This window comes from Vombatus ursinus, unplaced genomic scaffold (genome assembly GCF_900497805.2).
Source record: "Vombatus ursinus unplaced genomic scaffold, bare-nosed wombat genome assembly UNPS02010193.1, whole genome shotgun sequence".
Taxonomy (NCBI): Eukaryota; Metazoa; Chordata; class Mammalia; order Diprotodontia; family Vombatidae; genus Vombatus; species Vombatus ursinus.
The window spans coordinates 7,777,523-7,790,817 of NW_020949971.1; positions in this window are offsets into that span (position 1 = coordinate 7,777,523).

Here is a 13,295-nt window from a genome sequence, read left to right on the forward strand (position 1 = left end):
ACCTCTTCAGGCCTCTGTTTTTTCATCTTCAAAATAAGAAAATGGCTTGTAAGCTCCCTTCCAGATCTGAATCTATGAACTCACAATTCTATGAGATGATCGCCATCACTTGTTTGTATGTGAAGTGGTTAATTCTTTGACCATGGCAATGCAGAAAATGAAAAAAAAGGGGGGGGGCAAAATTTGTCCCAATCACATCTGGCCCTTTCTACTTGTTCAGTGACAATGGTGGGAAGCCGACAGAGGGTGGGAAGAATCACTTTTATGACCAACCATATACATTATCCTACCTTGAGATACTCTATTTCCAATGCTTAATAAATTGATATATTATTGGAAAGGGCAGCTAGGTGGCACAGTGGATAGAGTGCTGGGCCTGAAGTTAGTAAGACTCATCTTTCTGAGTTCAAATCTGGCCTCAAATATTTACTAGCTATGTGACCCTGGGCAAATCACTTAACCCTGTTTTCCTCAGTTTCCTCAACTGTAAAATGAACTGGAGAAGGAAATGGCAAACCACTCCATTATTTTTGCCAAGAAAACCCCAAATGGAGTCATGAGGAGTCAGACATGATTGAACAACAAATATTGCTGGGAAACAGTGACCTACATCAGTATTGATATCATTGCAATAAATGAAACCAGAAGACAAAAGGAAAGTGTAGTCAAATTGAAAGATGGCTCATAGATTCTCTTTGGAAAAGCAATATAGTGTAGTGGAAAGAATGCTGGCTATATAACTAATCTGGGTTTTAATCTCAGCCCTGTCATTAAATCCCATGTAACATTGAACAAGACACTTCTCCTTTCTGGACTTCAGTATCCTCATGTGTTAAATGAGGGGGTTGAAAAGAAAGGAGGGAAGGGAGAGAGAGAGAGAGAGAGGGAGGGGGGGAGGGGGAGAGGGAGGGAAGGAAGGAAAGAAAGAAGACAGAAATTGAAATAAATAATGAAAGAAAAAAGAAAGAAATTGACAGTATAGTAAGAAACAGGAAACAATTGATTTCTGATGGGAAAAAAAAACAATCTGTGTGATCACCTCCATCAAGGAAAAAACAGAGCAATGCAGCATACATTTGTTATACATTTGAGTAGAGGCAGCTAGGTAGTGCAATGGATAAAGTGCTGGACCTGGAGTCAGGAAGACAAATTTAAATTTGACCTCGGTTATTACTGTATGACCTTGGGCAAGTCACTTAACTTCTGTTTGTCTCAGTTTCCTCATTTGTAATATGAGGATGATAACAGCATCTACCTCCCAGTCGTTGTGAAGATAAAATAAGCTATTTGTAAAGTAAATGGTAGCTATTATTATTAGCTATGGTTGTGGAAATATTCAGAATTTGGAAAATGAAAGATGTGGAAAGGATGGGCAGAGAACTTAATGATAGTCCGAATGGCTGGCATTTCTATAGCAGTGTTTTAGATATATTATTTCATTTGACTCTCACAACCACCCTGTGAGGTAGCTACTGTTATTATCCTCATTTTACAGATGAGGAAAGCAAGGCTGATACAAATTCATTGAATTGCCCAGGGTCACAGAGCTAATGTCTGAAGCAAAATTTGGACTAAGTTCTTGCAGAAATTGAAGATTTCTTTTTTTTTTCACTTTTTCTTAATTCACATTCCATGTCTTTATCCCAATTAGAATGAGAGCTCCTTGTGGGCAGAAACAGCATTTTTTTGGTGGGGAGGGAGCTAGGCAATGGAGTTAAGTGACTTTCCCAGGGTCTCACAGCTAGTGTTATGCGTCTGAGGCTGCAATTGAATTTAGGTTCTCCTAAATCCAGGGCTGGCGCTCTATTCACTGCACCTGCTAGCTGCCCCAGAAACAGCATTTTTGCCTGTCCTTGTATCCTGAGCATTTAGCACAGTGTCTGGCAGCTAGTATGTGCCTAAAATGTTTGTTGAGCTGTAGCTAAGAAGATGATAAGTTCAGCAGGAGGAAATATCACTGCTGCCCACTACGCTCATTAAAGTGTCCTGGTATTTGAATAGATGTTATAGCCACCTGTGGAATCACACAGGATGCATGCAGCCCTCAAGGCTGGTGGCACTGACCTTGACAACCTGCACCTGCCATATCCTTAAGAGTGTTGCTTTATCTTCCATGATGGCTCATAGTCCCAATCCCCATTCTCCTCTCAAGGTGAACTCCTTACTCTGGGGTTCAATTACCTCCCGGGGTGGGGGGCACATCTCCAGTCATCTGATCTATGTCTGGCCACTGGACCCAGATGGCTCTGAAGGAGAAAGTGAGGCTGGGGACTTTGCACAGCTCTGCCTCACTTAAATCTAATTCACTTGCATGTCATGGCATCCCCTCCCTGATGTCCTGGTCCTCTTGAAGGACAAATAGTAACAACAATTACCTCCAGGAAGCAAACTAAGGTCTCCAACTAGAAGGAGCCTTAGTGCTCCTTTCCCACACAAACTCAATTTTTATCTGAGTCAATTCAACCTGAAGAGGTTCCAGGTCTAGGAATTAATTCTATGTTCTGTAATTCCAGATCTAGTTATCATTCCCATAGACTGAACCACCTATGCAGCAAGCCTCAAAGATATATAGTTACCCCTTCCACATGCTGGGGGTTAGGGATGAGGCACACCCACAATCTGGAAAATCCGCGTAAAACTTTTTGGCCACCCCTATGAAGGAGAAGTAGCCTGACTTTTTTCTTTTTCTTCTGCGGGGCACTTACAGTGCCTTATCGTAAAATTTGGGTTGATGATATTATACAATACTCTGCATACATTTTCTGCATTTCTGAGTTTCTAAACTTTTTCCTTCTTGTCTGTTAGCCCTCATGTGTCATCTGCAGCTTCTGCAAAACTCCAAAAAAAAATTCTCATTTAATTTCTTATGTCGACCTGGATATATCGAAACCACAATAGGGAAAGTTGCCATGTGGAAGGGATAACTGTAGTTTAAAAGGATTCTCTGGCCATGAGAGAATTCTAAAATAGAGACGTTACTTCATTGTACAGGGAGAAATCCTCTCCGGCCCATGAGGCTGGATCCAGGCAGATTTTCTCACTCTTACATCTAAATGTCCTCTATTCCTTTTTTATCCACAAGCTAGCTAGAAAGGAGACTGAGGCTATAAGAGCCTTTATATTTCTTTCCAAACAAATCTTCATTTATTCCTAAGCCAAAGCTGGCTACGTAAGTGAATGTTGAATCTTCTCCTTGGAATTGTAATGGAAGTCAAAGGAGCCCTTATTTTCTGTTGGTGGAGAGGAATGGAAAGAGGGTGGAGACATATATTAGACTTTTCCAGAAATGATTAGATGCCATTTGAATCCAGAGACTAAAGAAAGGATGAAGGCCAGATAATCCCTTGCCTTTATAATTATCAAGGGATTGTTGAAATGTCCTTGTTGTGCTGGGATTTGGTGGTATAGGGCAGAGCATGGATACTCAGCCCATTCCTAAGGCTGGGGAAGTCTTCGGAATACATAGAGGTTTCTGTGCTAATAGTAACCTGTAAAGCCGGACCTTTCCTAATTGAAAGTGAGAGCCTGACATACTCTTAGCATGGGGTGAATTTGAAGGACCCAGATGTTGTTACTCCTGGCCAGAAATGAAGAATATTTTGGCCTCGTGATTCACCTTCTAGGAGTCTGATTCTTCAGGGCCACAAAGTGCAGGAGGGGGAGACCTAAATCAATATCTGGCTCTTAATAGCTCGTTCAGTTTCACTTTTCCTCTTAATGAAAAAAAAATCAAGAAATGACAGGCAGACAAGGGACCCCACTGAAATGTTTCTATTGCTGACCGGAAAGTAAGCAAAGAGAGAAAGGGCTCAGGGCTGAGGGTGACAATGGGTGGCAGGGGGAAGAATCCAATAGAATAAAAGGAAAGACATCCACAGTAGTCAGGGTCAAACATTAGGTCAACTCCAAGATACTCATTAAAAAAGACATCAGCCTCTTGCCTGAGGAGCCATTATCACCTGCCTTGAGAAAACCTGGGTAAATACAACATCAGAGGCTTCTGTGGACACTCCCCCAGGGATCCTCCAGGAAAACTTCAGGTACAATTGTCCTCAGAGGCTCTTGGTATAATTGAAAACATGTAGGAGTAAAGCTCAAGAAAGAAAAGTCAAATTGGGGGGAAAATCTACTCTTTCCCTCATGGATGAAGGTCATGTCTACACAGGTAAAATGAAGTCAATTGTAGAGGTAAATATGTAGATCCATAGCAAAAGAAGTGGGAAATAGGCAAAAAGACCTGCCATAGAGGAGGAAAAAAGCAAAGTTTGGGGCTCAGATGTCCATGGTGACTGCTTACATGGATTCAGCCCGCAAATGGAATTGAATTGAATGTCCATTTCATGTGGCCTGTACAGAACCTCACCATAGAGACTAAGGAAAGTTATCCATTTGCCTTGGAGCCCTTTGGAAACTTTTAAACATTATGAATATTTCAAAATATGTCAAAATCTATTTTGGTCTTGATGAATTTACAGTCGTAAAAGGTTAATACAAGTTCACAACCACCAGAGGGGAACACAGAAATACTCAGGATCGTAGATAGAATTAAGCCCTTAGAACTGGAAGGACCCCAGAGGTTAGGTCATCCAAGCCCTTTATTTTCCAGGTGAGGAAACTAAACACAGGGAGGGAAGGGACACAGGTAGTATGTAACAGAGTCAGGGTTCAAACCTAGGATGCTTTGCAACTTCTTTTTTTCCTTTCCTAAACTTATTTTTAAAAACTTACCCCAACCCTAAATGTTTTGTATTTCTGGAGTTTCAGAACAATCAACTGATCAATCACACAATCAACAAGAATTTATTAAAGGACTAATGTTCAATTTCTTCCTAGACTTGGATTCCAAAGACATCACAGTACGGTGCGGTGAGATCCTTACACTCTAAGACAGGCTTTTAAAAGCCTTACTATGATACTTTACAGCTTTACTATTTAGCCTCCCTGAGCTATTGGGACCCTTTGATCTCTGAGACAAATACTGAGACCACACTTGCAAGCAAAAGGCAGAAGGGAGAAGGGAGAAAGGTAGCATTATCTATCTCCAGAAGGTGGGCATTCCTTGTTCGGTATGGAGATAAAGAGCTACACAGAATGATGCTTGTTCAGCATAACAAAACAGCTTTCACTACCAGTGATCTCAGCGAAATGAATTCTGGTGTGTTTCTGATTTAACTTAGCCAACATGATACTAGTTTGAATTCGAGGCCTCCCTTCATCTCCATGGGTCTCTGTTTCCTCATATGTAAAATGCAGGAGTGGTACTCAGTCCCTTTTAACACTAAATCTTTGGTACAATAAAGTGTTGAAGAAAAGATGGCAATATGGGGATTTTGCTGAACCCAGAGATGTTGAATGAACAGTTTGAGAAGCAGTAACAAACCAACATGAGACTTGCAGGACTTGAAATGTCTTTGGTGTGAGCAGTCCCTTCTTCTCCCACACAGGTCGCACCCCCTTTACAAGCTGACTGAAAACTGACGAACATGTGGCCAGTGTTGGGAGGAGTCTTTTTGAACCCAGGTAGGTTGATCCTCAGAGAAGGCACACAGACTTCTTCACGAGGATCCCGCTTTAAGTAAGACTTAAGTGTGATAGAACCTACCGGAGATATAATTGACTGACATAGGCTTTGAAAGCCAACGGTCACCTCCCCATCAAAATGTGGCACCGAAGGAGAACTTTGGCTCCAGGAGGGCTACTGGGGCTTGAGTACTTCAGTGTCCTAGCACAGAGTTAGTTTTCTTGAAAAAGCTTCGAAAAAATTCTTCAAAAATATCATTTGAAATAAACCTTTCTTGGCATCAGAATTTGGATCGTAGAACTTTAGAGCTGGAGAGACATAGATGAAATGAGTTATGTGCATGTGTCTGTGTCTCTGTCCATTGTTTATCTTAGAAACACAGAATTTTTAAGATGGGAGGGATTGTGGGATCATATCTGTAGATCAGGAAGAGCCCCTGGAAGACATCTAGTCCAATACCTTCCTTTTATAGAGGAGAAAAATGAGGTCCAAATCCAGTGACATCTCCAAGGTCATATAGATGGTCAGCAGAGGAGGAATTTGAATCTAGGTTTTCTGGCTCCAAGTCCCTTGATTTTTCCACTGCACCACGCTGCAGGTCATCTTGTCCAGCCCCTCTGCATGCCTCCCTTTTCCTCTCAGGGGAGATAATACCAAGATTAAGACACATTTCCACATGAAATTAGCATCTTAGGGTTTCTATCAGTGAAGAGCTGGATTCAGAACCCCATTTACTTTGTACTAAGAATTTGTTGTTGCCTTTCAGTCACGTCCAACTCTCGGTGAGCCCATTTGGGGCTTTCTTGGCAGAGATATTGGACTGGTTTGCCCTTTCCTTCTCCAGTTCTTTTTACAGATGAGGAAATTGAGGCACACAGGATTAGGTGGCTTGACCAGGGTTACACAGAGAGTAAGTGTCTGAGGACAGATTTGAACTCAGGAAAATGAGTCTTCCAGGCCCAGCGCTTTATCCACTGTGCACCCAGCCACCTGTACTAAGAACAGGAAAAAACAAACATTAAATTTTCTTCTAAGAATGGGAAACTGTCAATTCTAATTCTTCCATGGTATATGGCATCTTGATTAGGTGGTTAAGTATTACAGTGGAATAGAGCACTAGAACTGAAGCCAAGAAAACCTTGGTTTAAATCCAATCTCGAGTACTTCCTAGCGGTATGACTCTGGGCAAATCACGTAACCTCAGTTTCCTAGTCTTTAAAAGATAGATAATATTGACATCTACCTTCCAGAGTAAGTATGATGACAAAATTAGATAATTGTACAGTATTTTACCAATTATAAAGAACTACATAAATGTTAGCTATTATTATTATTATTTATAATTTATAGAAAAGTAACATTTTCCAACACGAGAGATTTTGTGACATTTTGTTTTCTTAAAATAGGATTGAATGTAACATTTTCCTTCTCATTTCCACCAGCCTTCATCCACTTACGGACCCACCACTTTGACTGTCATGCCTCAATTTTGAATTTTGGCCTGAATATCTTTCTAGGGAGTGATAATCAGGATTTTCTTTGAGTGCTCCCAAATGTTGAATCATTGAGGCAAAGAACTGACTTCTAGACTTTTTGTGCATTTAAATTGCTTTTTTGAAATAACTTTTTGGAAGGTCAGTGCCTCTATATCTGTTGACCTTTAAGAAGGCCTTTAAAAGACTTAGCATTTGAAGCATAAATGTAGTGGCAAAGAACTGGAATTGCAAGGATGTTCATCAATTGGGAAATGGCTGAACGAGTTGTGGTGTACGATTGTGATGGAATACTACTGTGCTATAAGAAATGAAGAGTTCAAAGAGCTTAGAAAAACATACAAAAACTAAATAATGAAGAGTGAAATGAGCAGAACCAAGAGGATATTGTATTTGGTAATAGCAATATTGTTTTAAGGATGACTTTGAGCAAATAAGTTATTTTGACTGTTACAAAGACCCAAACTAACTATAAGGGACATATGAAGAAAGATGCCGTCTGCATCCAGAGAAGGAATTGATAAATAGAAATATGTATAGAATAATTTTACATATATGTGTGTATGTGTATTTATATGTGTGGTCTGTGTGTGTGCATGTGTTTAATGGTAGCCATGTCTAAGAAGAGGGGAAGGAGGATAAAAGGGGAAAAAAAGAAATTTACATGGTAATTTAGTTGTATATTTGAAAAGAATAGCAAGTTGCACATAGTAGATTTGCAGTTACATATGCAATCTTTTTTTATTGTACAATGTTATGAAAATGCTTATTTTATTCCATAAACTAAAAATAAATAAAATTTTTAAGAAGCATAAATATCAATTTGAATTGAATCGACTTGAAATCAATCATTGATAGAATAAATAGAAGAAACAAATATTTGTCTTTGTTTCTAAAATATAGATATGCATTTCTTATGTCTAAAGGTTTGAACATGAACTTAGAAGTCCCTTCCCTGTATCAGACAACTTTGGAGACTCAGCTACAAAGATGAGTAGTTCAACTCTCATGTGACCAAGATAAATAATCTAGAAAAGATAAAAAAGACTGTATTCTCTAAGTAGGATGGAATCCAATGTCTTGGACAAGTCCTCCATTTACTTAACCTAAATGAAATCTCCAATCACTTCTCATCTCTTGACAACAGAGCTTCAGAATGATTTCATCCCAGGTGCTGACCTCCCATAAAATCCACAGTCAGATGTTGCAAGCCAGAAAGTCTTGGGCTATATGGGAAAAAAAAGTGAGAAGATAACAATAAAATCCACATGTGCTGGCAAGGACTATTTTGTCATAACTCATACCTGAGAATTCAATCTGTCCACCTGGAATTGGGAAGTCGGATTCATCTTCTATAACTCTACTTTCTCTTGATTAAGTTTTTTAGGATCACATCTCTTCCCTTTGAAGTTTTCTTCATAGGTTTATAGCTGGGATATCAAATTAGGCTGTGACTGGTTGATTCCCTTCTCTTAACCCTTTGCTAAACGGATTTCAGAAAAGGATTCCCTCTGTGGCTATAGAACTCCAGACATTCTTAGGCCCTTTTCATGTCCATTTTCCCATGCCATCAATACATCTGATTCAATACATTGAATTTACTATCCACTCTTTATCCTTCACATCATGCTTTAAATAACAAGCAGTCCTATCAGAGCACTGTTTGGGATTAAGTATTGCAATGTACAGATTTCTTGGTGAAAGTGTAGCACTGAGTCAACAATGACAAGATTGGGACTGAATATGAGAAAGAAAGGAAGGAAAGAAAGAAGGAAGGAAGGAAGGAAGGAAGGAAGGAAGAAAGGAAGGAAGGAAGGAAGGAAGGAAGGAAGGAAGGAAGGAAGGAAGGAAGGAAAAAGAAAAGAATGCATAGCACCTGGATGATATTCTTGCCAAGTAATTATGATTTGGTAGGCATGCAGAGAGTGGGCCAGGTGTACCTGTCCCTTGCTCTGTGCTCACTATTGAGTGATTTGTTGTATTTTTGGTGAAGAAGCCCTGGGACATAAAAGAAGAAGAAAAAGTGACATTGATATAGGACTGACCTCCTTGGGATCAATGACTATTTTTTGCTTTTCTCTATATCTCCAGTGCTTAGCAGAGTTCCTGGCATATAGTAGATACTGGCATATAGCCAGTGCTAGTTGGCTGCCTGATTGACATGGAGAAGTAGCATGGTATAATGGATGGAGATTCAGTCATGAGGACAGGGAGACCTCTTTTGAAAGCCTGCCTCTGGTGCCATTGGCTGGGTGACCCTTGGCAAGTCATGTGGCCCCTAATTGCTCTAGACAACTCTCTATCACCCTGCAGGTGGTAGATGGAGTTTCCTCACCTCGGACTTCTTCCTATCAGTGAAATCACAGATCCAGGCCCTATCCCTTTACATACTCATTTGTGCCTCTCAATAACCCTGTGGGATAGGAACTACAAATGTCATATTCCCCATTTTACAGATGAGGAAACTGAGGCCCTAAGAGGTGATGGCACAGGCCCATAGCTACTCAGTATCAAAGGCAGGATTTGAGCCTAGGGCTCCATGAATTCTTCTATTCAATCTTCCCTTTATGTGTTGCCATTTTTCCAATTCTATTTACTCCTAGAACTGGGATCACACAAAACAGAGGAATCATTGACAAGATGCATGGCCGGAGAATGGTGAGTGAATCTATGGGCATGAGCAGCTTACCTTTGAGGAGGAAACTACCTGGGAATGAGGATAGGAAAATCAATAGGATCCATGACTGCTAGCAAGGAACCGATTGTGAGGAATCATCTCAATGAAAAGTAGCTGCAGCTGTGGACTTAGTTTAGTCATTTTTAGTTGTAACCGACTGTTCATGACCCCATCTGGAGTTTTCTTGGCAAGGATACTGGAGTGGTTTGTCATTTCCTTCGCTAGTTCCTTTTACAGACGAGGAAACTGAGGCAAACACGGTGACGTGACTTGCTCAGGGTCACATAGCTAGTAAGTGTCTGAGGCTGAGTCAGGAATACACCTCATCAAAACCACCAGCATCCGTAACATATTACCATTTGTGGATCATTAGTTGTATTCATGGACAATTACCAAACTAGCATCCTAGGAATACAGACCTTCCCGCCTGATATAGAGCTAAGAATCAGCAGAGTCGGATTTAAATCCTACCACTGATGTGACTGGGCAAATAACACAACCTTTCCAGGCTTTAGTTTTCTCATCAGCAAAATAATTATACCAGATGGCCTCTGAAATCCCTTTTATCTCTAAATCTATGCTGCTTTCTTTCATCATTCTATTGCCTTACTCAAAAATCTTCAGTGGCTCCCTATTATCTCTAGGATAAAATAGACAATTCTGAGTCTGTCACTTAAAGTCCTTTCTAATCCAGCTGCCTCCTTCCTTCCCAGTCTTATTTTACATTCCTCTGCTTCATACAGTCTGTTGCAGTCAAACTGGCCTACTTTCTACTCCCTGTATATATAAGAGAACTGGCAAATGTTTAACAACCAACTCTTTTCGAAAAAAAATGTGTGCCTGTCACACTTTTACGTCTAATCTGCATTATTGACATTTCTCTATCACCTCTCTTTAAGTCTAGACTATCAACAAAACAATAACCCAAGGCCTGATTTGTAGCATTTGCTGATTCTGAGGTATAAATGCTTACACTGGAATTTTAACAATCAGCTCTCTTGGGAGCGGGGTCGAGCAGGGTCCAGCCCACCCCTGCCAGTACACAACATTGTATCTCTACCTTCATGTCTGTCAACACCCATATCTGGACTTCCCGCACCAATCTACTTCTCTGGGCCTATTAGGTGTTATTCTTCTTCCCAAAGGTCTAGCCAAACTGTCCTTACTATTCTCCACAAACAACATTGCATTTCCCCATCTCCATTCCCTGGCCCGGGCTGCCCCACTCTAGGGATGCCCTTCCTCCTTCCCTCAGCCTCTTAGGACCGCTAGTTTCTTTCAAAGCTCAGCTCAGATATCATCTCCTACATGAGATTTTCCCTGATTCCCCCAAATTCTAGTCCCCCCCAAAAATCCTTGTATTTATTTTGTATAGACTTCTATTTGGATAGCCTGTGACTCCCAACAGATTATAAGCTTCTTGAGAGCAGAGGCTGGTTTGCTTTGTTTTCACATTCCCAGCACCATGTCACCCCTTCACAAATGCTTACTGATAGACTGATTGGAACACATTCCTTTACTCACTTCCTACATGAAGCCTTCCTTGATCCACCTGGTTATTAACACTCTTTCCCTTGAAGTTACTCGGTACTAGAGGCAGCTCGGTGGTGCAGTGGCTAGAGCAAAGGACCTGATGTCAACTCCTGCCTCAGACACCTTGTAGCTGTGTGACCCTCAGTAAATCACTCAATCTCTCTACCATAGTTTCCTCATCTTTAAATTTGGAATGATAATTAGAGCAGCTAGCCCCCCAGGGTTGTTGTAAGGATCAAACGAGATATTTGTAAAGACTCCATTTTCTCATCTGCAAAGTGGGGATAATCATAACTCTTACCTCCCAGAGTTGTGAGAATTAAGCGAGACAAAATCTGTGAGCATCTTGTAAACCTTAAAGTGTGATATAAATACTAGTTACTATTATTAATTACTATGTATTTTTAATCTATATATGTATATAGATACATGTTTTTATCCTAATATAGTATAATTACCTTAAAAGCAGAGAAGATTTTGTCTTATTTTCTTATCCTCAAGCCTTAGCCCAGCACCTAGCATACAGTAATCACTTAATAAATGCTCATCCATTTGAGTTTAATTGGATCAACCTGAAATTAATCACTGGTAGAATAAAAATGGAATAGGGAAGATAGGGAAAATAAATGTTTAACTTCTAAGTGGAGAAGTAGCTTTGCATTTGTTATGTTTTCAGGCTTGAGCTCCAATACCACACAGGCGCAGGAATAGCCTCAGTGAGAGAAGCTTGTGCTGTCTAAGTTATTTCTGCTAATGGAAAAGTGAGGCTCATCTCCAGGGAGTGTTGACCTGGAGTTCTGCACAGTATCACCAGTCATGTTGGCGGAAGCCATCAATCCAAAGAGCTGGGAACGCTGTTGATAAAGCAAAACACTGTGGAGAAAACAGCCTTGTGGTTAGGATGGAGTAAGTCTAAATCAATGTGTCTTCCTGGAGACCTAAGGCCATTGAGCTCACTTGGATGCCAATGACATTCTTGAGAATTGTTGTGTATAAAAAAGCAAGCAGAGTAAAAAACAAAAAAGAAAGGAAGGTACAAAGAGAGAGAGACAGAAGGAAAGAAAGAGGGGGGGGAGAAAGAGAGAGAGAGAGAGAGAAAGAAAGAAAGAGAAGCTTAGGTTCAAAGATAGAATCCATGAAAAACTAAGAGAGTTATGTTACAATCCACCCAAGGGGAAGATGAGAAACAAGAGTACTGTTTTGTATCATGAACAAGCCAGGGAACTACTGCAAACTCCTATGAACAATTGACGGGATTCTCTCACACGTGGTGCACATTACGGGGAAACTTGGAGGCTAAGTCAAGGGCTGACCAGGAGTACAGAGGCCTTCTGGCCACAGCCAGTAGTGCTTTAGGGGACAAGGAATCTCAAATTACTGTTCAACTTCAAAGCTGATTCTCTTCAGCTCCACAGTGTACCTACTCAGTCCTGGAAAAGCTGAATCAGATGGTCTGAACAGAGATGGTGAAGCAGGTATCCCTCCAGTGGGGGCTGCTGAGGCTCAGTTCAGAGGCTTCCTCCTGAAAGGATTTTTCTAATCACCCCATTTCCTAGTGCCCTTCTCAAATACTCCATATTAATTTTAATATATATTTTGTATTTATTCATCTACATACATGTTGTTCCCTTTTTTGTTTAGTTTTTGTCTTTGGATATGAAATGCCTACCACTTAAATACTTGTTGAAATGAGAAGGGAAAGGAAAAGAAGGCAAAGGAAGGGAAGGAATAGAAAGAGAAGGGAAGGAATGGAAAGAAAAAGAAGGAAGGGAAGGCAAGAGAAGGGAGTTATAGACCAGTAAAGGCATGACCTGTAATAAAAGACCAAGAGAAAAAAAAAACCACTCTATTTTGGGGTTTGTTGTAGCCAGGCAAAAACAACCTTTTCTTTACTTGACATATACGACACACCCGTTACCTTTTAAATGTGAAAGAAGAAAGAAGTAGGGTAGTGTGTTGGAAAACCCTACACCTGGAGTCAAGAGAGACCTGGCTTTAAATTCTGACTTGTACACTAACTAGCTATGTGACCATGGCCAGGTCATTTAACCTCTTTAAAACTCAGTTCTCT